Source organism: Choloepus didactylus, chromosome 3 (assembly GCF_015220235.1).
Source record: "Choloepus didactylus isolate mChoDid1 chromosome 3, mChoDid1.pri, whole genome shotgun sequence".
NCBI lineage: Eukaryota > Metazoa > Chordata > Mammalia > Pilosa > Megalonychidae > Choloepus > Choloepus didactylus.
In genome coordinates, this window is record NC_051309.1 from 46,629,609 (window position 1) to 46,656,561 (window position 26,953).

Sequence of the window (26,953 nt, forward strand, 5' to 3'; positions counted from 1 at the left end):
AAGATTTATTTTGTGTCCTTTGCATTTTATATCCTTTTCTTAGGAAAAATAAATTAACAAGAATTTTTATATTTTTACAAGGTACAATAATAATTTTTTTTTCTTAACCTGTATGAAAAAAGGTACTCAAAATTCTGTTGCTCCCTGCGAATTGAGTGATGTGAAATTTTACCTTATGTGTCTCTTGAATGAGATTAACTACTTGCAGATAATAACAGCAGCACTGGTACAGTAATTTAAATGATTGAATGAAGTGTTTCAGAGAGGAAGTCATTGTGAGATCTGAAATTATCTTTTTCTCTCCTTTGGTACATTGCTTTTAATTCCTTAGATATAGGAAGAGGAAAAATATATATATTTCATACCTTGAAATTACCCATATGAAATCTAGCACTGTTGCAATGACAAAGACACTTACCCTGCAGCAAACATTCTTTTCAGAGCATTCTTGTTGTCATGTTATTTTTGTCAGGAAATGATTTATTAGAAAGTATCTACAGTATGGCACCTGAATAAACCATGTTTGCTGGATATTAAGAAACTATCATAATCAAGTGAAGAGGTAAATTCGGTAACCTTTAAGAGTATAAGTTAAGGCTTTCGTCTAATCCAGTGGCTCTCAAATTATGCTCTTGGATCGGAAATATCAGCACCAATCAGGAGTTTGATAGAAATGCGTATTCTCAGGCCCCCACCTCAGACCTACTGAATCAGAAATTCTGCATGTGGCTTTGCAATCTGTGCTTTAAAAAGCCCTCCAGCAGATTCTGATGCAGGTAATGTTTGAAAAACATGGGTCTCACACACGGTTAAAGACTTGGTCAAATGTACATCTTATCCCCAGCCTTCATCTTTAACAATAGTTCTTAATCTGGCTGAAGAGTAGAATAATCTGGAGGCACTTCTGAAAAATACGATGTCCAGACTCAGTTCAAACAATGTGAATCTACATCTCCCAGACTGGTCTAATAACCAGTGGGAATTGAGAACCATTAATCTACAGCCACATAATTTGTGGTGGAAAGAATTTTGAGCATGGTATCGGCAAATCTGGATCAGAGTCTTAAGCCAACTTTTTATTCATTGTGTAACTTTAGTAAAGCCATACAAGCTGCAAATGTTCAACTATAAGTTAATGGTACCTGCTTTGCTTACATTACAAAGTTTTGCAAAAGCCCAATCAGTTGAATTATATGAAAATGAATTGTAAATTTTAAAATCTTGCTACTCAAAGGTTGTACAAGGCAGATCTTTTTTTTTTTTTTTTTTTTTTTTAATAAAACTGTTTTATTCACACACCGTATAATCAATTTGGTTAAAACTGTAGAATCTTTGGCCACACCAGAGACTTAAAAAAATAGAAGTTGCATTTTAAAATGAACTGTGATTCATATGTACATTAAAGTTTGAGAAGCACTGTTCTAAATCATGAGGCCAATATGTGATGGTATCATAACACATGGAAAAGAAAATGAAAACTTTCCCACAACTCAAATTACACTTAGGTTTAAATGAGTGTAGGGGTAACTGGAGAAATTTTAGAATAAGCATTTAAACTTTATATTTTGACTGTGAGCATCTCCTTTGAAACTGAAAATTGAAAGATTATGAAACTGTTCAGCAAAAACATTGGAAGAATAGTCCTTTTCACGGCTGCTGTGCAGATGCTGGCAAAGATCAAGGTAATGTAAGGATGAGCTGATGAACAACCTGGAATAGCAAAAATCTGCAGGAAAAATCTGCAGCAAAAAACACACACATAGAAGTAGGAGCAGTACTATGAGCCATCATAAACAGAAATACAAATTTAAATCAAAAAATTATAGGAAAATGTCATTATAATAGTGTATCCAAACAAAGTAAAGATAAAGCAACTGGAAAACACTGATTCTTGCATGGTTTAAGATACTGACTTTGCTTTCCTTAACTGAGTCTTCAAGTGCAGTTTGAAGGCACAAGTCATGATTTTTCTTGTAATGCAGTTCCTACTTTCCTTTGTTCTTTGAAGAAAGTAATAAATTCAGTAAAGACCTCCATACACTTCAGTTCATCAGTTGTGTAAATTAATATGAACTTATCAGGACTGCGTTATTGTATGTAAGGATGAAAAACTGTAAAAAAGGTGGATAAATGAGTTCCATTGGCCCATAAATAATTGCTCAACCAAGAGAGCTGTGGACAAGTAACTGTGTTTGCCACCATCTGGTGCATCAGAGAACATTATCAAAGTAGCAGTAGGTGGTGGTGGGAAAACATCCGTTTAATTTCCATCCTTGAGAAAACAGTAGCATTTGGAAAACACACGCATCCTCTTTCCTCAGCCAAACACCTAAATACCATCCAATCTGAAAGGATTTATTTTTCTAATATTTTTCTGCTCTAGTGATTCTCATCATGTTATAGATGGGGGAAGTGCTAGACTGGTAGACCGGACATTTAAAATGTCCTGGTTTTCCTACATATCAGGAAGAGTAACATCATGAATAACACAAAAATGAGTAGGAACCATTGTCTTTTCAGATGACTGAAAGAGCATCCCCAAATTTACACTGCATTAACCTCTATATTAAAGAATATTACATGGAGTCCTAAAAATTAAGTGTTAATCCACTAATTAACCAATTCTTCTTTCTTTTATAATTCATGTTTTCCAAACATTTTAATTTAGCACTTCTAAGCCTAAGGCATTTTGGAATTGCATCTTGTTTATGACACACACACACACACACACACATATATATATTTTTTCTTGCTAAACAAATATGTTTCCTTCATCACACTCCAAATTTTATAGTGATTGTCCCTTGTATTATGGTAAGAATTTTCATAGGCATAGAATCAGTTGTACAAAAACTGCAACTTTGTTTATTTTTTACCTTGTTCTATTTTATGTACATTTAGGTTCCATTCAGATGGATATAGAAAACTTTATGGAGTCATTTTTGGGTAAGAATAAATGGAGGATCAAGACGGAGAAGATATTAACATGCTGGTTTACATCTCATATTAATATCATGGCACATTTACGTTTGGAAAATATCTACAACCAAGTCTTCCAGTCATTCTTACATTCCTCTTTCATATACTTATGGTGACCAACATCTTAGGCAGTTGAGAGTACTGAATGAAAAACTGGCAGAAAGACACAGGTTCTAGTCTAAGATTTGGAGTTCACTATGTAATCTTGGGTAAAATATTTCATGTTACTGTGTCTCAGTTTCTGGATGTATAACATACTTGATTAGATTCTATAAAAGCTATATTCCTTTTAAACTCTAAAGCTGTGTGATTATAATAACTTCCAAATCCTCTAAAAATACATCTTTATACACTCACCAATTAAAATCACTTCTAGGAAATGGAAGAAAAACATACAGATGAAAGCTTCCTATATGGCCACACAGCAGTTTACATTAATTGACTCTTTACTAGGAGTCAGACTCTATTCTAAGCAGCTTATATGCATTATCTTGTTTTATTATCATAAAAACTCTATTTTTTGTAAGAGAAAATTGAACATCAAAGAAGTTAACTAACTTATCTATTATTTTATAGCTGCAGAGGTGGGCCAGTGTTTGAAACCCAGATGATCTGTTTTCAGAGCCTGCTCTTTTCATCACATTCAACAGCTGCTCTGTGACATATGAAAATATTTTACTTCAGTATATTAAAGTCTGTGTTATACTATTTCAATGTACATTGCCAATATTTTATTGCATAATCTTGGGAGCATGGTATGGCCTCACAAAATTTGTGATTGTTCCAATCTGCTAGTTTAAAAAAGGAGCATTTCAAAAAGCAGCCTTCTCATAAACTAACTCAACTATTCTTCAATAGTACTCCAAAAGTACCTGTACAATCAAGTGGCACACATATCATTCAAAATATTATCTCCCTGAGAATAGGCCCGGTATCTACATTGGGGCACATTTCAATTCTATTTGATAAGTATATGGCTCAGAAACTTATATTGGTATGTTTTATTCCTGTATTAAATCTCTTTATGGATTTCTACTCCCACCATTTCATGACATTCATCTTGTCTGAGGAGAGGAGTCAACCGGTTTCCAGCAAAAAAGTGGGGTCAATTGCAATCCTCATACACTTTGTCCATGGGAGAAAATCCATGGATGGACAGATTGCCTCATTCAAGAACTAGAATAAAGGAAAGAGAATATCATTCTGAAGTCTCAAAGGAAGAGCAAGACTCTGAAATTCAGTCAATATCTGCATGAGAAAATGACCCTGAAAGCAAAATTAATAGGTGTTTTGAATAATTCAGTTCCTAAAAAGGAATTGAATGACCTATGACAGACAAACCAAAATTAATTGAACAGACAAACCAAGAAATTAGAGCAAGCATAATTAATAACATCAAAGAAATAAGGGACATGAAGTAAGAACAAGTAGTTTTAAAGAATAGGTGGAAATACTGAATATGATAAAATATAATTGCTGAAATAAAGAATTAAGCGTATGTGATAAATAAACAAATAGATTTAAAGAACAAATTAGTGAACTAAAAGATGTCCCCAGCAGGTATCAGGAATGAATATAGCAAGGGAAAACATAGAATAAAAGTTAAGGTAGGTGAGTGTCTGAAATAGAAATGTCATTCATATGAAATATCATTCATATGTTAGGAATTGAGCCAATATTAAAATAAATTAGTTAATTAATAATGTTAAAATTGGAACATTTTTAAGCTGGGAAATATATTTGGGAATCTCAGAGAGATATGATAGATTACCTAAAATGGAATAAAATTTAGCCTGACAATGATTTCTCAGTAACAATAAAGAAAACCAGAAGACAACAAAATAATGTTATCCAAATACTAAGAGAAAACAGCTATAATTTTGGAATTTTATATTTGGCTAGGTTACAATTTGAAAACTAGAATGCAACACAGATATGCTTGAAGAGTAGAAATAAAAACAGAGATATTTTACTATCAACAAACCCTCACTAATGAGATTTCTAAAGGACCTACTTCAGAAATAAGGAAAATGGCCCACAAAAAAGGCTAGATTTCAGGAATTTTTAGTGAGCAAATAAGATGGTAAATTGATAAATATAAACACAAAATGAGTAGATAGAGTGACTAATTTAGATTATGTGAACTAAGCAAGTGTAAAAATTTAAGGTTGACTTTTTTTTTTATTAAATTCAGTTTTATTGAAATACATTCACACACCATACAATCACCCATGATATACAATCCACTGTCCACAGTATGATAACATAGTTATGCGTTCATCACCACAGTCTATCTCTGAACATTTTCCTTACATCGGAAAGAACCAGAACAAGAATAAAAAATGAAAGTGAAAAAAACACCCAAATCATCCCCCCATCCCACCCCATTTGTCCTTTAGTTTTTATCCCCATTCCTCCACTCATCCATACACTAGATAAAGGGGGTGTGATCCACAAGGTCTTCACAATCACACTGTCACCCCTTGTAATCTACATTATTATATAATTGTCTTCAGGAGTCCAGACTGCTGGGTTGGAGTTTGGTAGTTTCAGGTATTTACTTCTAGCTATTCCAAAACATTAAAGCCTAAGAGGTGTTATCTATACAGTGCATAAGAATGTCCACCAGAGTGACCTCTCGACTCCATTTGGAATCTCTCAGCCACTGAAACTATTTCGTCTCATTTTGCATCCCCCTTTTGGTCAAGAAGATACTCTCAGTCCCACGATGCCGGGTCCACATTCATCCCCGGGAGTCATTCTCTGAGTTGCCAGGGAGATTTACACCCCTGGGAGTTGGGTCCCACGTAGGGGGGAGGGCAGCGAGTTCACCTGTCGAGATGGCTCAGTTAGAGAGAGAGAGGGCCACATCTGAGCAACAAAGAGGTACTCAGGGGGAGACTCTTAGGCACCATTACATACAACTTTAGACTTTCCTTTGTGGTAATGAGCTTCATAAGGGCAAGTCCCATGCTCGAGGGCTCAGCACATCAAACTGCCAGTCGCAATGTTTGTGACAACATACGCTAGGGGATCAGCATCTTAAAGTTTAGAGATAGGCCTTACAATTCAGGGATAGAGTTAACTGCTGTAAGAACTTACAATCTAGGGACTATTACAATTATTGTGTCCATGTTAGGCTATGTTCTAAGATTCAATTCTGAGTTTACACATTGTAGTTAGTCCATATTAGTGAGGCATCATCCCTCTCACCATGTTTTCTCCAACACTTTTACTCCTATATATATATTTTCCTACAATTTTATAGAGTTATATTCACATACCATACATTTATCCACAGTGTACAATCAGTTGTTCATGGTATCATCATAAAGTTGTACATTTATCACCACAATCAGCATTTGAATATACTGATTACTACAAGAAAAATTGTTTTTTTTTTTTTTAGCAATAAGAAAAAAAGATAAAAAGAAAAATAACATGTCATACAATACAATGTACTACTAAGGACAGCAAATAACACCACTACCAAGAATCCCATATTACTCCCCTATATCCCCTTCTCATATACATTTAGCATTGGCGTATTGCCTTTGTTACATTTAATGGAGGTATATTACAATGTTACTGTTGACCATAGACTCCAGTTTGCTTTGATTATGTTTTTTCCTGAATACCATCCCTTTTTCAAATTTCTGCATGGTTGACATTCATTTGCTTTCTGACATGCAAAAACATTTTTATATTTGTATATTTAGTAACAGTCATTGGCCACTCCAGTTTTTGCCACGTTATACAGTCCCAGTCTTTATCATCTATCTTTACCTGTGGTGTTATACATTCTCCTATCCCACCTCTTTCAGCTTTACTCACAGACATCTTTGTTCAGTGTACTTACAATACTGTGCTACCATCACACAGTATTATGCTATCTATTTTTGGATCTATGCAATCAATCTTAAACATTCTGTAGTCCTTCAGCATCAAATGGCTGATCTCTGCCCTCTTTCTATCTCCTGGTCGCCTGTGTTGTCAGCTTTTAACTCCCAAAGTTTGTTCATTAATGTCTGTTCATATTAGTGAGACCATACAGAATCTGTCCTTTTGTTTCTGGCTAACTTCACTCAACATAATGTCCTCAAGGTTCATCCACATTATTACATGATCCATGTCTTTGTTCTGTCTTACAGCTGCATAATATTCCATCATGTGTATATACCACAGTTTGTTTATCCACTCGTCCTTTGATGGACATTTGGGCTGTTTCCATCTCTTGGCAATTGTGAATAATGCTGCAATAAACATTGGTTTACAAATGTCTGTTTGTGTCTTAAGTTTCAGTTCCTCTGAGTATATACGCAGCAATGGAATAGCTGGGTCATATGGCAAATCTATATTTAGCTTCCTGAGGAACCTCCATACTGTCTTCCAGAGTGGTTGCACCATTCTACATTCCCACCAACAATGAATAAGTGTGCCTCTTTCTCCACATCCTCTCCAGCACTTGTCATTTTCTGTTTTTTTGATAATGGCCATTCTGGTAGGTGTGAGATGATATCTCATTGTGGTTTTGATTTGCATTTCCTTAATAGCCAGTGAAGTTGAGCATTTTTTCATATGTTTTTGAGCCATTTGTATTTCCTCTTCAGAAAAATGTCTGTTCATGTCTTTTGCCCACTTTTTAATTGGATTGTTTGTCTTTCTGTTATTGAGATGCAGGATTCCTTTATATATTTGGGATATTAAACCCTTATCTGATATGTGGTTTCCAAATATCATCTCCCATTGTGTAGGTTGCCTTTTTACTTTTCTGACAAAGTCCTTTGATGTACAAAAGTGTTTAATTTTGAGGAGATCCCATTTGTCTATTTGTTCTTTGGTTGCTCGTGCATTGGGTGTGAGGTCTAAGAAACCTCTTCCTTTCACAAGATCTTTAAGATATTGCCCTACATTTTCTTCCAAGAGTTTTATGGTCTTGGTGCTAATGTTTAGGTCTTTGATCCACTTTGAGTTAATTTTGGTATAAGGTGTGAGATGGACATCCTCTTTAATTCTTTTGGAAATGGATATCCAGTTCTCCAAACACCATTTATTGAACAGGCTGCTCTTTCCCAGTTGCTTCGGCTTCACTGCCTTATCAAAGATCAGTTGTCCATAGATGTGAGGGTCTACTTCTGAACACTCAATTCGATTCCATTGATCAGTATATCTGTCCTTATGCCAATACCATGCTGTTTTGAGCACTGTAGCTTTGTAATATGCTTCAGAGTCAGGTAGTGTGAGACCTCCCACTTCACTCCTCTTTCTCAAGACAGTTTTGGCTATTCGGGCATCTTACTCTTCCAAATAAATTTAGTTATTGGTTTTTCTATTTCTGTAAAGTAAGTTATTGGGATTTGAATTGGTATTGCATTGAATCTGTAAATCAGTTTAGGTAAAATTGCCATCTTAACTATATTTAGTCTTCCAATCCATGAACATGGTATGTTCTTCCATTTTTTCAGGTCTTGTTCAATTTCTTTTAGCAGTTTCTTAGAGTTTTCTATATAAAGGTCTTTTGTGTCCTTGGTTAAGTTTATTCCTAAATACTTGATTCTTTTGGTTGCTATTGTAAATGGGATTTTTTTCTTGATTTCCTCCTCTTGTTGCACATTACTTGTGTATAGGAACACTACAGATTTTTGCGTGTTGATCTTGTAGCCTGCTACTTTGCTGTATTCATTGACTAGTTCTAGTAGCTTTGCTGTAGATTTTTCTGGATTTCCTACATATAGAATCATGTTATCTGCAAATAGTGAAAGTTTTACTTCTTCCTCTCCAATTTGGATGCCTTTTATTTCTTTTTCTTGCCTAATTGCTCTAGCTAGAACTTCCAGCACAATGTTGAATAGCAATGGTGATAGTGGGCATCCCTGTCTTGTTCCTGATCTTAGAGGAAAAGCTTTCAGTCTCTCCCCATTGAGTGTGATGTTAGCTGTGGGTTTTTCATATATTGCCTTCATTATATTGAAAAAGTTCCCTTCTATTCCTATCCTTTGAAGTGTTTTCATCAGGAAAGGATGTTGAATTTTGTCAAATGCCTTGTCTGCATCAATCGAGATGATCATGTGGTTCTTCTGCTTTGATTTATTGATGTGGTGTATTACATTAATTGATTTTCTTGTGTTGAACCAGCCTTGCATACCTGGAATAAATCCCACCTGGTCATGGTGTATAATTCTTTTAATGTGCTGCTGGATTCAATTTGCGAGTATTTTGTTGAGGATTTTTGCATCTATATTCATTAAAGAAATTGGTCTATAATTTTCTTTTTTTGTAGTATCTTTGCCTGGTTTTGGTATTAGGGTGATGATGGCTTCATAGAAAGAGTTAGGTAGCTTTACCTCTTCTTCAATTTTTTTGAAGAGATTGAGCAGGATTGGTACTAATTCGTTCTTGAATGCTTGGTAGAATTCACATGTGAAACCATCTGGTCCTGGGCTTTTCCTTTTTGGGAGCTTTTTGATGACTGACTCAATCTCTTTATTGTGATTGGTTTGTTGAGGTCATCTGTTTCTTCTTGAGTTAATGTTGGTTGTTTATGCTTTTCTAGGAAGTTGTCCATTTCATCTAAGTTGTCTAGTTTATTAGCATATAGATGCTCATAGTATCTTCTCATTATCTCCTTAATTTCTGCAGGGTCAGTAGTTATATTTCCTTTCCCATTTCTGATTGCATTTATTTGCATCTGCTCTCTCTTTTTTTTTGTTAGCCTAGCCAGTGGTCCATCGATTTTATTGATTTTCTCAAAAAACCAACTTCTGGTTTTGTTGATTCTCTCTATTGTTTTCCTGTTCTCAATTGCATTTATTTCTGCTCTAATCTTTGTTATTTCTTCCCTTCTGCTTGCTTTGGGGTTAGTTTGCTGTTCTTTCTCTAATTCCTCCAGGTGAGCAGTTAACTCTTCAACTTTTGCTCTCTCTTCTCTTTTAATATAGGCATTTAGGGCAATAAATTTCCCTCTCAGCACCGCCTATGCTGCATCCCATAAGTTTTGATAAGTTGTGTTTTCATTGTCATTTGCCTCGAGGTATGTACTAATTTCTCTTGTAATTTCTTCCTTTACCCTCTGGTTTTCTAAGATGGTGTTGTTTAGCCTCCATATGTTTGTGAATTTTATGACCTTCTGCCTTTTATTTATTTCCAACTTCATTCCATTGTGGTCTGAGAAAGTGTTTTGTATAATATCAATATTTTTAAATTTGTTGAGACTTGCTTTGTGACCCAACATGTGGTCTATCCTAGAGAATGTTCCATGAGCACTTGAGAAAAAAGTGTATCCTGCTGTTGTTGGATGTAGTGTTCTATAAATGTCTGTCAAGTCTAGTTCATTTATCATACAATTCAACATCTCTGTTTCTTTAGTGATCCTCTGTCTAGATGTTCTATCCATTGATGAGAGTGGTGTATTGAAGTCTCCAACTATTATTGTAGAGGTATCTATTTCTCCTTTCAGTGATTGCAGTGTTTGCCTCATGAATTTTGGGGCATTCTGGCTTGGTGCATAAATATTTATGACTGTTATGTTTTCTTGATGAATTGACCCTTTTATTAATACATAGTGTCCTTCTTTTTCTCTTTTAATTGTTTTGCTTTTGAAGTCTAACTTGTCTGATATTAATATAGCTACTCCCACTTTTTTCTGGTTGTTGTTTGCATGAAATATCTTTTTCCAACCTTTCACTTTCAGTCTATGTTTGTCCTTGTGTCTAAAGTGAGTTTCTTGTAGACAGCATATAGATGGGTCCTGTTTTTTAATCCATTCTGCCAGTCTGTGTCTTTTTATTGGGGAGTTTAATCCATTTACATTTAGTGTTATTACTGTAAGGGCAGTACTTTCTACTACCATTTTATTTTTTGGAATTTATATGTCATATCTTATTTTTTCCTCTCCTTTTGCCTTTCCCGATAATCTTCATTTCTGCACTCTTCTCCAACTCTCTCTCTCCTGTCTTTTCCTATCAGCCTGTAGCACTCCCTTTAGTATTTCTTGTAGTGCCAGTCTCTTATTCACAAACTCTCTCAGTGTCTGTTTGTCTGAAAATGTTTTAATCTCTCCCTCATTTTTGAAGGAAAGTTTTGCTGGATATAGAATTCTTGGTTGGCAGTTTTTCTCTTTCAGTATCTTAAATATATCATGCCACTGTCTTCTTGCCTCCATGGTTTCTGCAGAGAAATCTGTTCATAGTCTTATTGACTTTCCCTTGTACGTGATGGATCACTTTTCTCTTGCTACTTTCAGAATCCTCTCTTTGTCTTTGACATTGGATAATCTGACCAGTAAGTGTCTTGGAGTAGGTCTATTGGGATCTATTCTATTTGGGGTATGTTGTAATTCTTGAATCTCTAATTTTCTGTCTTTTATAAGAGTTGGGAAATTTTCAGTGAATATGTCTTCTATTACTCTTTCTGCCCCTTTTCCCCTCTCTTCTCCTTCTGGGATACCCATAACACATATATTTGTGCATTTCATGTTGTCACTCAGCTCCCTAAGACCCTGCTCATATTTTTCTATTTTTTTCACCATCTGTTCTTTTGTGTGTATGAATTCGAATGATCTGTCTTCCAGTTCACTGATCCTTTCTTCTCCCTGTTCAAATCTACTGTTGTGTCCCTCCATTGTGTTTTTCATATCCTCCATTGTGGCCTTCATTCCCATGAGTTCTGCCATTTGTTTTTTTAAGTTTATGAATTCTTCTTTATGGTCAGCCAGTGTCTTCTTTATATCCTTCAGCTCTTTTGCTATATCTTCCTTCATTTCATCAAATTTATTTAGCATTAGTTGCCTCCACTCCTGTATCTCAGCTGAGCTGTTAGTTTGTTCCTTTGGCTGGTCCATGTTTTCGTGTTTCCTGGTATGGCTTGTTATCTTAAGTTGTCTAGGCATCTGATTCTCTTGATTAGTTTATTTTGGAGCTTGTTTTCTGTCTTTTACTTAGTGGTTTCCTTGTTGGGTGGCTTTGTTTTCTCGCCTCTGTTATTCAGTTCAACTTATTCTAGACCTCTAACTTAGGTTCTATTTAGTTGATCAGAATTTTTCACCTCTTGTTTTTTCTGTTTCTTGCTCTGCCTCTATGTAACCTTTTTGTGAGTGGGTCTCCTCAGATATGGTCGACCCTAGTCAGATTTTCCCAGTTTAGTGAGGCCGAGGTCTCATTGGGAGGGTATGGACTTTTCCTGAGAATGAGACCCTCCTATGAGGCCTTTAGAATTGGTGCTTTTCCACTCCTGTCCAGCAGGTGGTGCTGGCCAGCCCACAGCTCCCCCACCAGTGTAAGGAGGTATGGAGCCTTTAGTTCTCCTGGTGACTCTGATCCTGTCAGGGGCGTGGCTGACTGAAGCTGGAATCTGAATTCCAGCCCCTGGGGTCTGAATTCCCAGAAGGAGGACTGCCAGTTGAGCTGGGCCTCCCTCCACTCTCCCAATCCTCAGAATTCCAGTTGTCTCTCAGGGGCACTATTCCCTTCTCCTCTCTCCTCTTTGGGGCCTTTCCAGGTAGATTCCTTGGTCAGCCTGAGTTGCCAATTAAAGACGGGGGTGGAGGCCTTCAGTAGTGAATACGGAATTCAAAGACACTGTAGGTACTCTGTCTCCCCTCAAGCCCAGCCTAGTCCCTCAACCTGGGCTTTCCGATAGAAAATAACCACATATATTACTTTTAGATTTAAAAAAAAAAAAAAAAAAAAAAGTAGAAAAGAAATCAAGAAAAAAGAAAAAAGGAAAAAAAAACCAGTCTCTTTTAAACGTTTTTCCCCAGCCTGGAAGTTTTGTCAGTGTCAGAATAGAGCATTTAAAGATTTGCTTTGGGCTATTGTCTGATAATTACTCTCCAACTGCTTCAGTTCCACCTCTGCAGGGGGCTATTGAAATGCAAAAAGATAAGAGATCAGGGAGAAGCCAGAAGGGACAAAATGTAAGGGAAAAAAAAAATGGCTTTTTTGGAGTCTGGGAATGGGTGCCCGCTTTTAAGTGCCCCCACTTCTTGGAGCCCAGCCCTTCTTTAGCACCCCAGCTCCCAAAGTTAGTTAATTAATTTGTTAATTAATTCTGCAGTTGAGGCTGGTTTGAGCCTCCCTTCTTGCCCTCAGCAGATTGCTGTTTTTTGTTTTTTTTTCCCCCCTTTCAGGGAGCTGGCAGCAAGACAGTCTGTGAGGTCTGGGTGGGGAGGGGCGCCAGACCCCTGGTCCGGGAAACTTACAATGTTCGCTGCGATCTCAGCTTTTCCTCCAATTCCAAACTTGTGTCCAATGTGTGACTGGTTACTGGAGACCCCGAAAACGCTGTTTCATATAGTTCTTGGGTAATTGCCAGCTTTAGGTCAGGCTTGTGACCCAGCTACCGCATTTACTGCATTGCCAGCTGAGAGGGAACACTGGAAGAGACTAAGGTTGACTCTTAAAGAATAAAAGCAGAATGACTTACTTGCAAACATGACAAATGTTAAAATTTTCCATGAAACCTGAGGAACTTAAGACAGATGATGAATCAGAATTTTTTAAAGATAAATAGAAGCACAAAATAATTGATGGAGTTAAAAAAAATCCATTTGTTATCAGCAAATTTAAATGTATCTAAGCTGTCATTAAAAACACAGAGAACTTCAGGTTCAATTTTTAAAATCTAGCTATTTTCTGCTTATCATAGAAACATCTAAAACAAATAAAATGCTTTGAAATAAAAGATAGAATCATTCTATATTGGACAACTGTAAAAATAGAGAAAGGTGGTTTAGCAATGTAAAATCAGACCAAATACAATCGAAAGCAAAAGATAATTTCTAACCATAAGCAGGTCACTTTAAAACGGGAAAAGTTTCAGTTCACAAGAAGAGAGAAAATTTTAAGTTTATGTACATGTACTAAAATAGGCTTTAACTATTTGAAACAAAAATTAACAGAATGACTGAAAAATAACATTTTTGATGCACCACTCTTGGGTAGTGCATCAAAAAGTTAAGCAAACAAAACTTTAGGAGGATATGGAAGATTTGAAAAATGTAATTACCAAGCACTCAAAATATATAATACATTTATGTTTAATCACATGTGGGATATTTTTGAAAATTGACCAAATAATTGGTTATAAAGTAAGTTTCAAAAATATCAAAGAATAAATGAGAAAGATTCTCTGACCTCAATGCAATTAATTTGGGAAGGATTAACAAAAATATAGCTGAACAAAACTCAGATTTTTAAAAATTTGAATGCAGAATTATAACAAATCAAGGGGCTAAAACTAATCATAAAAATATAATTTAGAACATATATACATCTAAATGGTAATAGCAACACCACATTACAAAACTTGTGAGATGATAGCTTATATTAGGAAAGAGAGAAAGAAAAAAACAATGAACTAAATATTCAAATTAAGACTACCTCTAAAATGTAGAAAAGGAGAATAATGAAGATAAAAGCATACATTAATTAAATAGAAACAAAAAATATAATAGTGAGAATTAGTAGAGTTGGTTTTAAAAACATTGCTAAAAGGAATATAAAATAAATTCCAGAAACTAACCCATGCATAAATGGAAATTTGGCATGATGTGTCAGAGCAATGGGAAATGAAGAATTACTTAGTAAGTCTCCTTAGAAATGGAAGTTATCCATATAGAAAAAGATTAAAATTGACATCTATCTTATGAAATATAGAATAGTATCAGTAAAGCCTCAAATATAAAAAGCAAACAACAAAACCTTTTAAAAATTTAGTAGAAAATTTAAGAGAATATCCTCTATATCTCAGAAAGGGGAAGATTTCTTACACAAGACACAAAAACAAAACCTGTAAAATAAAGGTTTTATAAATTGGATTATATTAAAATTAATAACTTTATTATTTAAATAAAGTAAGAAGACAAGTTAGAAAACCAGAAGATATTCACAGTATTCAGAATCGATGAAGGATTAGAGTCAAGAATATAGAAAGAATGTCAACAAATTTAAAAAGAGCACAATGTTAGAAAAGTAACAGGATCAGAACACATAAAAAGGCATTTCAGAGGAAATACATATGGATAATAAATATATATGAAAAATTTAATATCACTAGTGACCATGAAAATGCACATCAAGAAAAAAATAGATACCATTTCTACTTGATTAGAAAATATTAAAAAGTTTGACAGTAATTCTCAGAGACGTAGTAAATCTACAAGAGCTTTTGCACATTGCTCGTGGGAGCATACTTTGAAAAACAGTTTGGCATTTTCTCCTCAAGTTTAACATCCACATACCTCCAGAGCTGGCCATAACACTTAATAGTCCATACTTAAGAGAAACTCTCGAGCTAGTAAAATAGAAGACATATATAATAAAATTCATCGTAGCTCTGATCACATCAGTAGAACTTCCAAAAAAATCCAAATGTCTTTAATGGAAGGGAAATAAATTATTTGTGGTATAGAGAACATGATATAATAGACAAAACAAATGATCTACACTGGCAAAAACAGTCAAAAACAGTGAAAATTTCAAATATGATGCTTTTTTTAGTAAAGTGAAAAACAAAGTAAAAATATATTTTTCAGAGGACATATAGGAAAGAGAGGGGATGATGAATACAGGACCCAAGGGGAAGGAAGGGCAAGGAATTGGCAGGGCAGATCTAACTATTTAGTTAAAACTCCTGTGGAGGACCCTCTTTTAGATTGTAGCGATAGGTTCACAGGCACTTATTACAATGTTTAAAGCAATTAATTCAGTAGCTAAATAAAAGCAGACCATGAATGGAACAGTGATATGAGTTAAAAAGTAAAACAAAGAAGGATAAGGGGCTAGGGTGTGAGGTGTGAGGAGATAGAGTGTGAAGAAAAGTCTTCCCGTTGTTCAAACCACTGCAGAAGAGATTTTCTACTATGCTGATATATCATGTGCCTTCTTTGTTCAAATCCTCCAAAACCTCCCTTTTCCCTGTAAAGAAAATTAATCTAAATTCTTTAAATGTTAATACAAGGCCTTTTATGAACTGATCACTGTCTTTATACACCCCATGCTTTTGATGATCATTCTACATGAGTTTGTATTTTCTAGCCCAGACATTCTTGTCATTCATTCCCTGAACCTTTTATAGTCTTTAATGCCCCAGGCTTGCACTTGCATACCTTATGGTAAGAATTCCAATCATGTACTTTTCCAAGTAGCCTTCTCTAACTTGTCCAGGAGCCTTAGATATCTTAGCCTGTCCTTCCAGCCATTCATACCACAGTTCTTTAGTGGGAGCCTGCTACATGCAGGTACTAGTCTGTGCTTTAAAAAATAAAAAGCATAATAAAAAAAGTAATCTACACAGGAGCTTTACTCCAGACATTAATACATTATGATATGCTTTCCTCCTATAGGCTGGTTTCCAAACAATCCTGAGCCCAACAGAATACACTTTGTATTTGCCTCAATTGTACCCCTTGTTTCACCCATTCCTTATTTAATGAATACTTACTAAGAAACTGTTTTGTGTCAGGCACTCTTTTAGGTGCTGAGAATGAAATCATTAGCATATGGAGTCTCTGCTTTCATGCAGCTTCCTCTACTGAACAATCATGAACTGTGATCTTGTAATTATTAGTTAAATAATATTTTTGTTTTGGAAAATCAAGTCCCTGGGGGTAAGGACAAACTTCAATTGATCTTTGGATCTCTATTTAAAGGATGGTTTAGAGTCAGCGGATCATAGACAAAACAAATGATCTACACTGACAAAAGCAGTCAAAAACAGTGAAAATTTCAAATATGATGTGTTTTTTAGTAAAGTAAAAAACAAAGTAAAAATATATTTTTCAGAAGACATAGAAAAGAGAGGGGGTGATGAATACAGGATCCAAGGGGAAGGAAAGGCAAGGAATTGGCAGGACAGATCTATCTATTTAGTTAAAACTCTTGTGGAGGTCCCTCTTTTAGATTGTAGCGATAGGTTCACAGGCACTTATTACAATGTTTAAAGCAACTAATTAAGTAGCTAAATATAAGCAGACCATGAATGGACCAGTGATGGTCCATGGTCATGAAATATCCAAATGGGATGGGGCTTGTCTTTCACAGTCTGACACATTCAGATAGACACACAGTGGCCACCGAATTATGTATATTAGTAGAATAAATCTTGGACATCAATGGGTAAATACCACTGTCTTATACCTAAAGGAAAGTAACTCATCATTTATTTATTTTATTTTGGACATCTCTGAAATCCAGCCTATGTTGAGATTAAGTGACGGGGAGATTTGTTCCCTAGGTATGCACTTCCAAGTATCACATTCTGTTTTTAACATGCAAATAAAACACAGCATACTAAGATGTTAAAGCAGAAAGGAAAAAAAAGTGTTCGTATTATTTAGAAGAAAATAAGACAAGTGAGAAATACAGTATTTTCTGCTAGCTGTTTGATTTAGGGGAAAATTACTTAACTATACTTTGTTCTCTTCATTTGTAAAGGAGTGTTAATAATAATGTCTGCCCTAATTACCCCATAGAATTGTTTTTGGAAATACAGTAGACGGAAAGAAACAGAGAGGGGCAGCTCTTTAAATCTCAAAAAGTGTGGTGCAAATATGTGATTCTACAGAAATATAGAGGGCAAAACTTTATATTTTATATATTTATATTTTTATATAAAATTTTATCTATATTTATATTTAAAATACAGAGGCAGCACAAAAACTTATCTGTTTTGTTCATTGCTAAATCCCCAGCACCTAAACAGCATCAGGCACAGAACTGGCACTCAATAAATGCTTGTGGAATATAATAATTAAATAATACTTGCTTTAATATATCTGTGACAGAGGCAAATGGAAGAATAAAAATAAAAATATTCTCATTTGCAAAATCTCCAAACTAAATTAACCCTAAAATTTGAAAAGTCTGAAGAGTTCCTTAATTTGTAATCTGGAAGAGATTCATTTTATTAGTTAAATAAGTAGGCACTCGTACTTCTATATCTATTAAGCCAGAATAATATTTTCTCTCTATAATGTTGAAAAATGGATTGTAACTAGAGATTGAATTTTTAGAAAAGAACTGTTTTAGTTTCCGAGGCTGCTTAAAGCAGATACCATAAAATGGTTTGGCTTAAGTGATGAGACTTTATTGGCTTACACTTTGAAGCCAGGACAGTGTCCAAATTAAAGCATCATCAGGGTGATGCTTTATTCCCAAAGACCAGCTGACGGTGATCCTTGGTTCCTCTGCCATGTAGAAAGATACATGGCAACATTCATTTGTCTCTCCCTTCTCTTCTGGGTTTCATTGCTTTCAGCATTTTGCTTCTGTGGCTCTTTCTATTTTGTTTCCACTTATAAAGGGGTCCAGTAAGAGTATTAAGAACTGTTCTGATTGAGGTGGGTCACACCTTAATTGAAGTAACCTCACCAAAAGATCTTACTTATAATGGATTCACACCCAGGAATGGATTAAGTTTAAGAACATCTTGTTTTCTGGGGTAGATACAGCTTCCAACCACCATAGTCTTTCCACATACAAAATATATTCATTCAATCACAACATCCGCATAGCCTTAAGTTATTTCAGTAATAATGCTAAGTACAAAGTCTCATCAAAATCAGTTACAGGTGTGGTCTGTCCTGAGGCACAGTTCCTCTCCATCTGTGGACCCGTGAAACTTAGAAAACAAGTTATCTGCTCAATTCTCTTCAGATATTGGGGTGATGGCCAGACTCTGCAATTTCTGGGGACTGTGCTCCACCCTCACTGAAGACGGGTGGCAGCACCCTTCCTGAACAATGGGGTAGAAGGCCCACTATCTCCAAGCTCCTGGGAAAACTCACCCTTTCCTCACACTCAGTGGGTCTGCTTTCTTGGCCTGACTGAATATATCTTCAGTCCAGACCTCAGCTTCCATAGTCCTGCCCTCAAAGTGATTTTTCCTTTAATCTGCCTGTGCCAGTTTGGATGTATTATGTCCCCCAAAATGCCATGTTCTTTAATGCAATCTTGTGGGGCATATGTATTAGTGTTGATTAGGTTGGAACCTTTTGATTGTTTCCATGGAAGTGTTGCCCCACCCTTTCAGCTCGGGTCTTGATTTAATTACTGGAGCCGTATAAAAGCTCTGAAACGGGACTTCAGAGAAGCTGCAACTTAGAGAGTCATTTCGAAGATGGCCATTGAAAACTGACGCTGATATTTTGGAGAATGCCACTTTGAAACACAACCTGGGATCAGCGGATGCCAGGCACATGCCTTCCCAGCTAGCAGAGGTTTTCTGGACTCCATTGACTTTCCTTCAGTGAAGGTATACTAGTGTTGATGCCTTAATTTGGACATTTTCATGGCTTTCAGACTGTAGCTTTGTAACCAAATAAACCCCCTTTATAGAAGCCAATCCATTTCTGGTATTTTGCATAATGGCAGCATTAGCAAACCAGAACACTGTCCCTTTTCTGTCCCTTTTAGTCCAGGATGACAATGGTTTAGTTTATACAGATTTCACAGAAAGCTTGTCAGTTTTGCATGTAGTACACAGGCGTCCAATCCACCAGACAGCAGGGCTTTCCACAGACTCTTTCTGGATAACTGTCTTTCCAGTACTGACTTGCACTGAAATGGATGACTGGATCCATGGTCATTTAAACCCTCACATGGACCCATTCTCCATTCTCTGGATACTCATTTTCCAGAAACTTGGAGTTTTCCAAACCATTAATTTCTGGTTCCTTTGTGCCCAGGAGTTCAGTTCTCAGCATCCCTTCCCTCTCATATTTTGCTATAAGCTGCAAGGATAAACCTGGCTGCACTTTCCAAATTTCATTTGGAAATCCCTTCAGCTAAGTATCCAAGTTCATCCTGTCAAAATCCTGCCTTCCACCCAACCTGAGAACTGAATTTTGCCAAGTTTTTTGCCACTTTAAAACAAAGATCATCTTTCTTCCAGTCTCCAATAATACATTCATCATTTCGTCTAAGTCCTCATCAGAAGTGCATTTGGCTTTATACTTCTACCAACAGTATCTTCAAAGCAATCTAGGCATTTTCTATCAAGCACCTCACAGTTCTTCCAGCCTCTACCCATTACTTAATCCCAAAGCCATTGCCATGTTTTGGGAACTTGCAATAGCAGCACCCAACTCTCCTGGTACCACAATCTGTTTTCTTTTCCTAGGCTGCTTAAAGCAGATACTATGGAATAGGTTGGTTTAAGCAGTAGGAATTTATCAGTTTACAATTTGAGGCCAAGAAAGTGTCCAAGGCATCAAGACAATACTCTCTTCCCAAAGATGCACTGCTGGTGCTCCTTGGCTCCTCCACCACATGGCACAGCACATGGCATCTGCTGGCCTCCCCCTTCTCTTCTGGGTTTTGTTGATTGCAGCCTCTTGCTTCTGCGACTTCTCTTTTTGTCTGAAGTTCATTCCCTTACAAAGGACTCCAGTAAGAATATTAAGACCCATTCCGATTACGGTGGGTCACACCTTAACTGAAGTAGCCTCATCAAAAGGAATTACTTACAATGAGTCCACCCACACATACAAAAATGGATTAACTCTAAGAATTTGTTTCTTCTGGGCTACATGCAGGTTCAAGCCGCCAAGAGAAACATGCAGTGTTTTGCTGGCTCCTAATTTGAAAGCTTGGAGAATATCCTTGCATCTGTTTAACTCTGGCTCAAAAGTAGGCTTTCTTAAGTGTCATTTTGATGTGGCCTCTCATATTTAAAGCCATTATCAGGTATTCAAAACAGTTCAGAACAGCTCAGAAACTTCTGTTTCTATAAGTGTTCATTTAATATATTCTCCCAAAATGGGTCAAGTCACCCTATAACCCTATGTCATCAGTCTAGTGATAGAATTGGCTCCCTCTCTGCTTTCCTAAAACAAGTTTACCATGAGAAAATTCTGGGCTAACCACAGTGGAGTGTCAGTTATCAATACAGTCTTCCAGATACTTGTGTCACTTTTATAAATACTCTGTGATAAAAAGCATTAAACTAGAAATCCGTCAATAGAGTACTTCCTAAAAGGCTTACTGTGGTTCTCTATATATCTAAATTTTGGGAAAAAATACATCTTTATAGAGAGGTTCAGTCTGATTTTGATGATAGAGCTGTGCTAAGAACAATAATTATTAGGAATCCAGTGGACAGAGTGGTGTTAGTTTCCCACAGATAAACACTGAATAATATGAGCCATCATATGAATTATATATCATTCACAAGATAATACATGTTAGCATGTATTGCAAAGAATAAAACTGTCAGATAGAAAATGTTACTCTAAAAATGGCATACGTATTCCTTCAACAACCCTAAACTGGTAAAGATCTGTATTACAAAGCAATGACTGAGGCCAGGAAGAAGCTAGGAGCTTGGATCCCAAGGGTTGAGTAACTTATATTCTCATTTGTTCTCTTCATCTATCCAGAGAAAGTGGTGCTGGTTTCACTGGAGCAGACCCTAGTCAGAAGTCTGCAAGAATCTGCCACAGAAAGATGGATTTGAAGGGGTAGCCCTATACTTCCTTTGCTTAGGGGAAAACAGATATCCATCAATGCTCATTATCTCCACTGCAGCCTTCTGGCTGCTATAATCTATAGCTTCAGTCAGTAATTAATGATCCTTTCCTGGGAATTTGTTTTCACAGAAACCAACATGGGTTGTACAATGACCTTATAGATTGTCTTTAAATTTCTAATACCACTTTTGACCCTTACCAATAAAACCAAACTAGTAAAACCAGCAAACATTACATGGTGAGTAGATGAGCATCCTTAACCAAAAGCAAAGGGGGTTTTATAGAGGCCTAGTAGGATTCACCATACTTATTGGGACTTAATCTATTTTTCTGTATCCCACAAAATAGAGTTAGCATATTGGAAGCATATTTAATATGCAAGAATAAGGAGAGGAAAGGTGTCTTCTGGGGGAGATAACCAAAAAATACCCAATAAAACAAATTATTTATATTTGTGTAGTGAAAACAGGACAGGAAAGGAAAAAAGGAATAGCATTGGTATCTAACCCTAGCATAGTTACTACGGCACTTTAGGGTTTTAACAAGCCATTTCATTTCTTTGTGGTTCTTTCCTCATTTGTAGAATAAAAGGATACAGTGAACATATAAACAGCTTTGGAAAATAATACTAAAACTAAAGGTCCAACAGAATGAAGTTATTTACCGAGAATGCAAGCAACCTCTATATCTCAGCTGTCCCTTAAACCCTTAGTATATTACAACCATGTGCACTGGTAGTGGTGTTGAAGATGACTCTAAGTCAGGAACATCTGATTAAATTCTAGTCAGGATGTATGCATTGAGAGATAATGCATGTTAGAAATAGATCTACTTGAAATTGTTTTCTTTTGCTTGTATTTATTCAGTCCACTACAGGGTAGATTGCACTTCTTTGGGAAATGCAATTTTATGGAATTTCTCATATCCTGATATTGCCAAGGCTGGGAACTCTTCTAGAGCAAAACCTAGGACTTATTCTTTATATTCCTAGCACCAAAGAAGTTACTAGTGGACAGAAGTCAAGTAGTGTTTATATGCTTGAACAAATAACCTGGCTACATGAAAACTGATAGCATTGATAGCAATGCAAAGTTTTGTCAGTATAGATTAACAGGAGTAAGTGATAAGCAAATGACTCTACTGTCTTAATATTATTGTGCCAAAGGTTCAGAAAATAGAACTTGCCTATTAATTGCTTATCTGGGCAAAAATATAGGTTAGCAGACATTTGGATAAATGGTGAAATGATTACAGTAGTAAAGAACAAATACAAATCTGTTTTCTATCTTCATAGGTATTCCTAGAGTTTCTTTTTCATTTGTGTAATTATTTATGTTTTTCTTGCTCCCCTACTTCAATGTATGTTCAGTGAATAAAGGAAATACTTTGCTTTGCTCATCTCTGAATCTCAGTGTCTACCAGTGTCTGGACAAAGTGGACACTCAGATATATGCTGTAGAAATGATAAGATGGCTAGATAAAGGGAGGGTGTTATTTTCTTATATTTCTTTTGTAAACAAAATGAGGAAAGACAATATCCTGATAAGTAAAATTAAACCTCTTTTTCTAAGTTTTTTAGCTAAGCACTAGCTTCAAAATCCAATAAATACTCAGACTTGCATAGGGAAAATGCAACAGAAAAAATAGAATCAGAATATTTTCCTAATTTTCTTACTAACTTCATGATTTTGCAAAACCCTTAATGTCTGCATGCTTATTTCTTTATTTTAAAGTAAGGAAACACTGCCTATCATTATCCATAATAGCAAAAGAAGTAGTGAAATTTAGGTGTGAGGAGCTGGAAAAGATACCTGATCTATCTAGTTTAAAGAGTTGTCTGAGAGACTAATTATGTTGTTTTAGCTACTAAAGGTTTAATGAAACTGCTTTTTCAATGACTCTTTCATTATCATCGGAACCAAAACTGTGTTAATCTTGTTTTTTGTTGTATCTCCAAAAGCCTATTACAATGTCTGGAAGAAAATAGAGACTCAATAAATATTTGCTAATAGAATAGTGGTAAATAACTGCTAAGTGCATTGTTCCCATATGCAATGGTTTGAAACTGTATGTATCCCAGAAAAACGTGTTCTTCAAGTTAATCAATTCTTGTGGGTGAGAACCCATTTTAAGTAGGACTTTTGATGAGGCTACTTCAGTTAAGGTGTGACCCACCTCATTCAGGGTGGTTATTTACACTCTTACTGGAAGTCCTTTATAAATGGAATGAATACAGAAAGAGAGGGAGAGCCACAGAAGCTGAAAGCAATGAAACCCAGAAGAGAAGAGAGTGACCAGCAGATGCCGCCATGTGCCTTGCCATGTGGCAGAGGAGCCAAGGATCACCAGCTGCCAGTCTTCAGAAAGAAATCATTGCCTTGATGATGCCTTAATTTGGACATTTTCCTGGCCTCAAACTGTAAGCTAGCAAATTCCCATTGGTTAAGCCAACCCATTTCATGGTATCTGCTTTCCTATGAGCAGCCTAGGAAACTAAAAAATCTTATTCTTCTCCTTATTCTCTTTGGTGTTCTTGTTATATTGCTACTTCTCCTGGTTCACCTTCTTGAAATACCTCTTGATAATGCTATCTGTAACACCACCCTGCATTTGTTTCACCCTCATCTCTTCATCCTGCCCTTCTTAGTGTCCTCTTCTTCCTATGTCCCCAAGCATAGGTGCAACACAAGATTCAATTCATGGTTTTCTTTTCCGTATTCTCTGGAGGCTATCTTTAGGCAACTTACTCCAATAGTTTCTATTATAAGCACTATACAAGTAAGTTCTAGATTTATGTTTCTCATGCTGTTCTCCATCTTCCAGTGCCCAGCCCTACATTTACAATAGATTTCAAGATATTTTCAATGGTTGGTCTGCATGCACCTTCAAGTCCAATGACCAAAACTGAACTTTGTTATTTTTCCTCACTCCCAAACCAGTCTTCCTGTGTCCTCAGAATCCTTAACAACACCATAATTGCTCCTGCTACCTTTCTTTAAACTATCATTCCATAGAGCCTACAAGTAGTAAATTCTCAACCAATATTTTTAAAATAAATTATTGATGGGTAATAAATAATTGTGAGAAAATACAAACAGTGTATATAAAGGTAAAGTATTTTCTAAATGTTAAATTAGAAACATTTTAATAAACAAATTAATTAATTAAATGGACTCTCAATGGAGACATACTTGAATTTAAATCCTTCTTTTATTAGCTTGGCAAGATATTTGATCCCTGTCTCCATACTTATAAATTGAGGCTAATAGATAGGGTAATCATGGGTAACAAATGAAATGCATACATAACACTATTGGACCAGAAATTTCTCAAATATATATTAAGTCCTTTCCTCTATAACCTTCACTCTTCCTTTTAATTCTTCATCTTTCATTTGCTCATAAGAACCCTAATAATTGACAATGTTTATTTATTTGTTTGTTTTTTATTAACCCAAAACACCACACATCACAATATGATAGCAACTTTTTCTATAGTAAATGGTCATAATTTATCCATGACCATGTGAAAATTATCTGACCTCTTTGATGCCTTTTTTTTCTTTAGTTTAGTGATTGAGAACCCTGCACTAGATGATCTCTAAACCATTAATGATTTCTGTAATTCTATTATAAAACAAAGAAAAATATTTTTGTGTTTGGTTGGTTGGATGTGGGAACACAGGTCATCCTGCATATCTTGGGTATTAACATTTACTGCCTGATTCATAAAGAGTCACATTATAGATACAAGAAGAAACACATAGAAATGGGAAAAAAATATATATCATATCATCAGCTAAAAACAGAGTATCTCTGGCCCAGAAATCGGCAAATATCCATAATAATACCAACAACTTACCCATTTCCCTTTGAGTTCATCTATGTTTAAGAGATGAAAAATCCAATCTGTCACACTAAAAGCATTGTGGTATAGTAAGTCATGGGTTTCTTTATCACCACTTCTCATATTGCTGCCAAACTTGAAAAAGATAAAAAGCAATCACTCTTCCAGGATGTAAGAGACTCTATTCCAGGATGTCCCATCTTTCACTGTTCCTTTTCTCCCTCCCTCCCTCCTTCCTTCCTTCCTTTTCCTCCCTCCCTTCCTTCCTTCCTTCCTCCCTCCCTCCCTTCCTTCCTTCCTTTGCTTCTTTCTCATCCCTCATTAGGAACTCAGCATGTTATCTTCCCAATTCCATCATATTTCATTTGTATTGAGGAGCTGAAAATGGTTAATGATCTCTCTCTATCTCATTAGAGAGTTATACTTTTTTATAACCACTGCACTTCAGAATGACTCCTCCAAGATGAGGTGACAGAATTAGTTACAAATTCTTAGTGAAATTAATATTAAAATGCAAAGAGAAGATTCACTCAGGGTGGGGCAAGATGGCAGAGTGGTGAGGTGCAGAATTTCATTGCTCCCCTAGAGCAGCTGGCAATTACCCAAGAACTATACAAAACAGTGTTTTCAGGGTCTCCAGTAACCAGTCACACATTGGATGCAAGTTTGGAATTGGAGGAAAAGGTGAGAACGCACCAAACATTGTAAGTTCCCTGGACCAGGGGTCTGGTGCCCCTCCCCACCCAGACCTCACAGACTGTCTTGCTGCTGTCTCCCTGAAAGTGAGAAAGAACAACCCAAAAAACAGCAATCTGCTGAGGGCAAGAAGGGGGGCTCAACCCAACCTCAACTGTAGAATTAATTAACAAATTAATTAACTAATTTTGGGAGCTGGGGGTGCTAAAGAAGAGCTGGGCTCTGAGAAGGGGGGGGCACATAAAAGTGGGCACCCATTCCCAGGCTCCAAAAAAGCCATTTTTCCCCCCTACATTTTGTCCCTTCTGGCTTCTCACTGATTCCTTATCTTTTTGCATTTCAATAGACCCTGGCAGGGGTGGAATTGAAGCTGTTGGAGGATAACTTTCAGACAGTAGCCCAAAGTACATCTTTAAATGCTCTATTCTGACACTGACAAAACTTCCAGGCTGGAGAAAGACTTTTAAAAGGGACTCCTTTTTTTTAATCTAAAAGTAACATATGTGGTTATTTTCTATTGGAAAGTCCAGGTTGAGGGACTAGGCTGGGCTTGGGGGGAGACAGAGTACCCACAGCATCTTTGAGTTCCAGATTCACTTCTGAAGGTCTCCACCCCCATCTTTAATTGGCAACTCAGGCAGACCAAGGAATCTAGCTGGAGATGCCCCAAAGAGGAGAGGGGAGAAGGGAATAGTGCTCCTGAGACACAACTGGATTTCCGAGGATTGGGAGAGTGGAAGGAGGTCCAGCTCATCTGGCAGTCCTCCTTATGGGAACTCAGACCCCAGGGGCTGGAAATCAGATTCTGGCTTCAGTCAGCCATGCCCCCTTCAGGATCAGAGTCACCAGAAGAACTAAAGTCTCCGTACCTCCTTACACTGGTGGGGGAACTGCAGGCTGGCAAGTGCCACCTGCTGGACAGGAGAGGAAAAGCACCAATTCTAAAGGCCTCATAGGAGGGTCTCA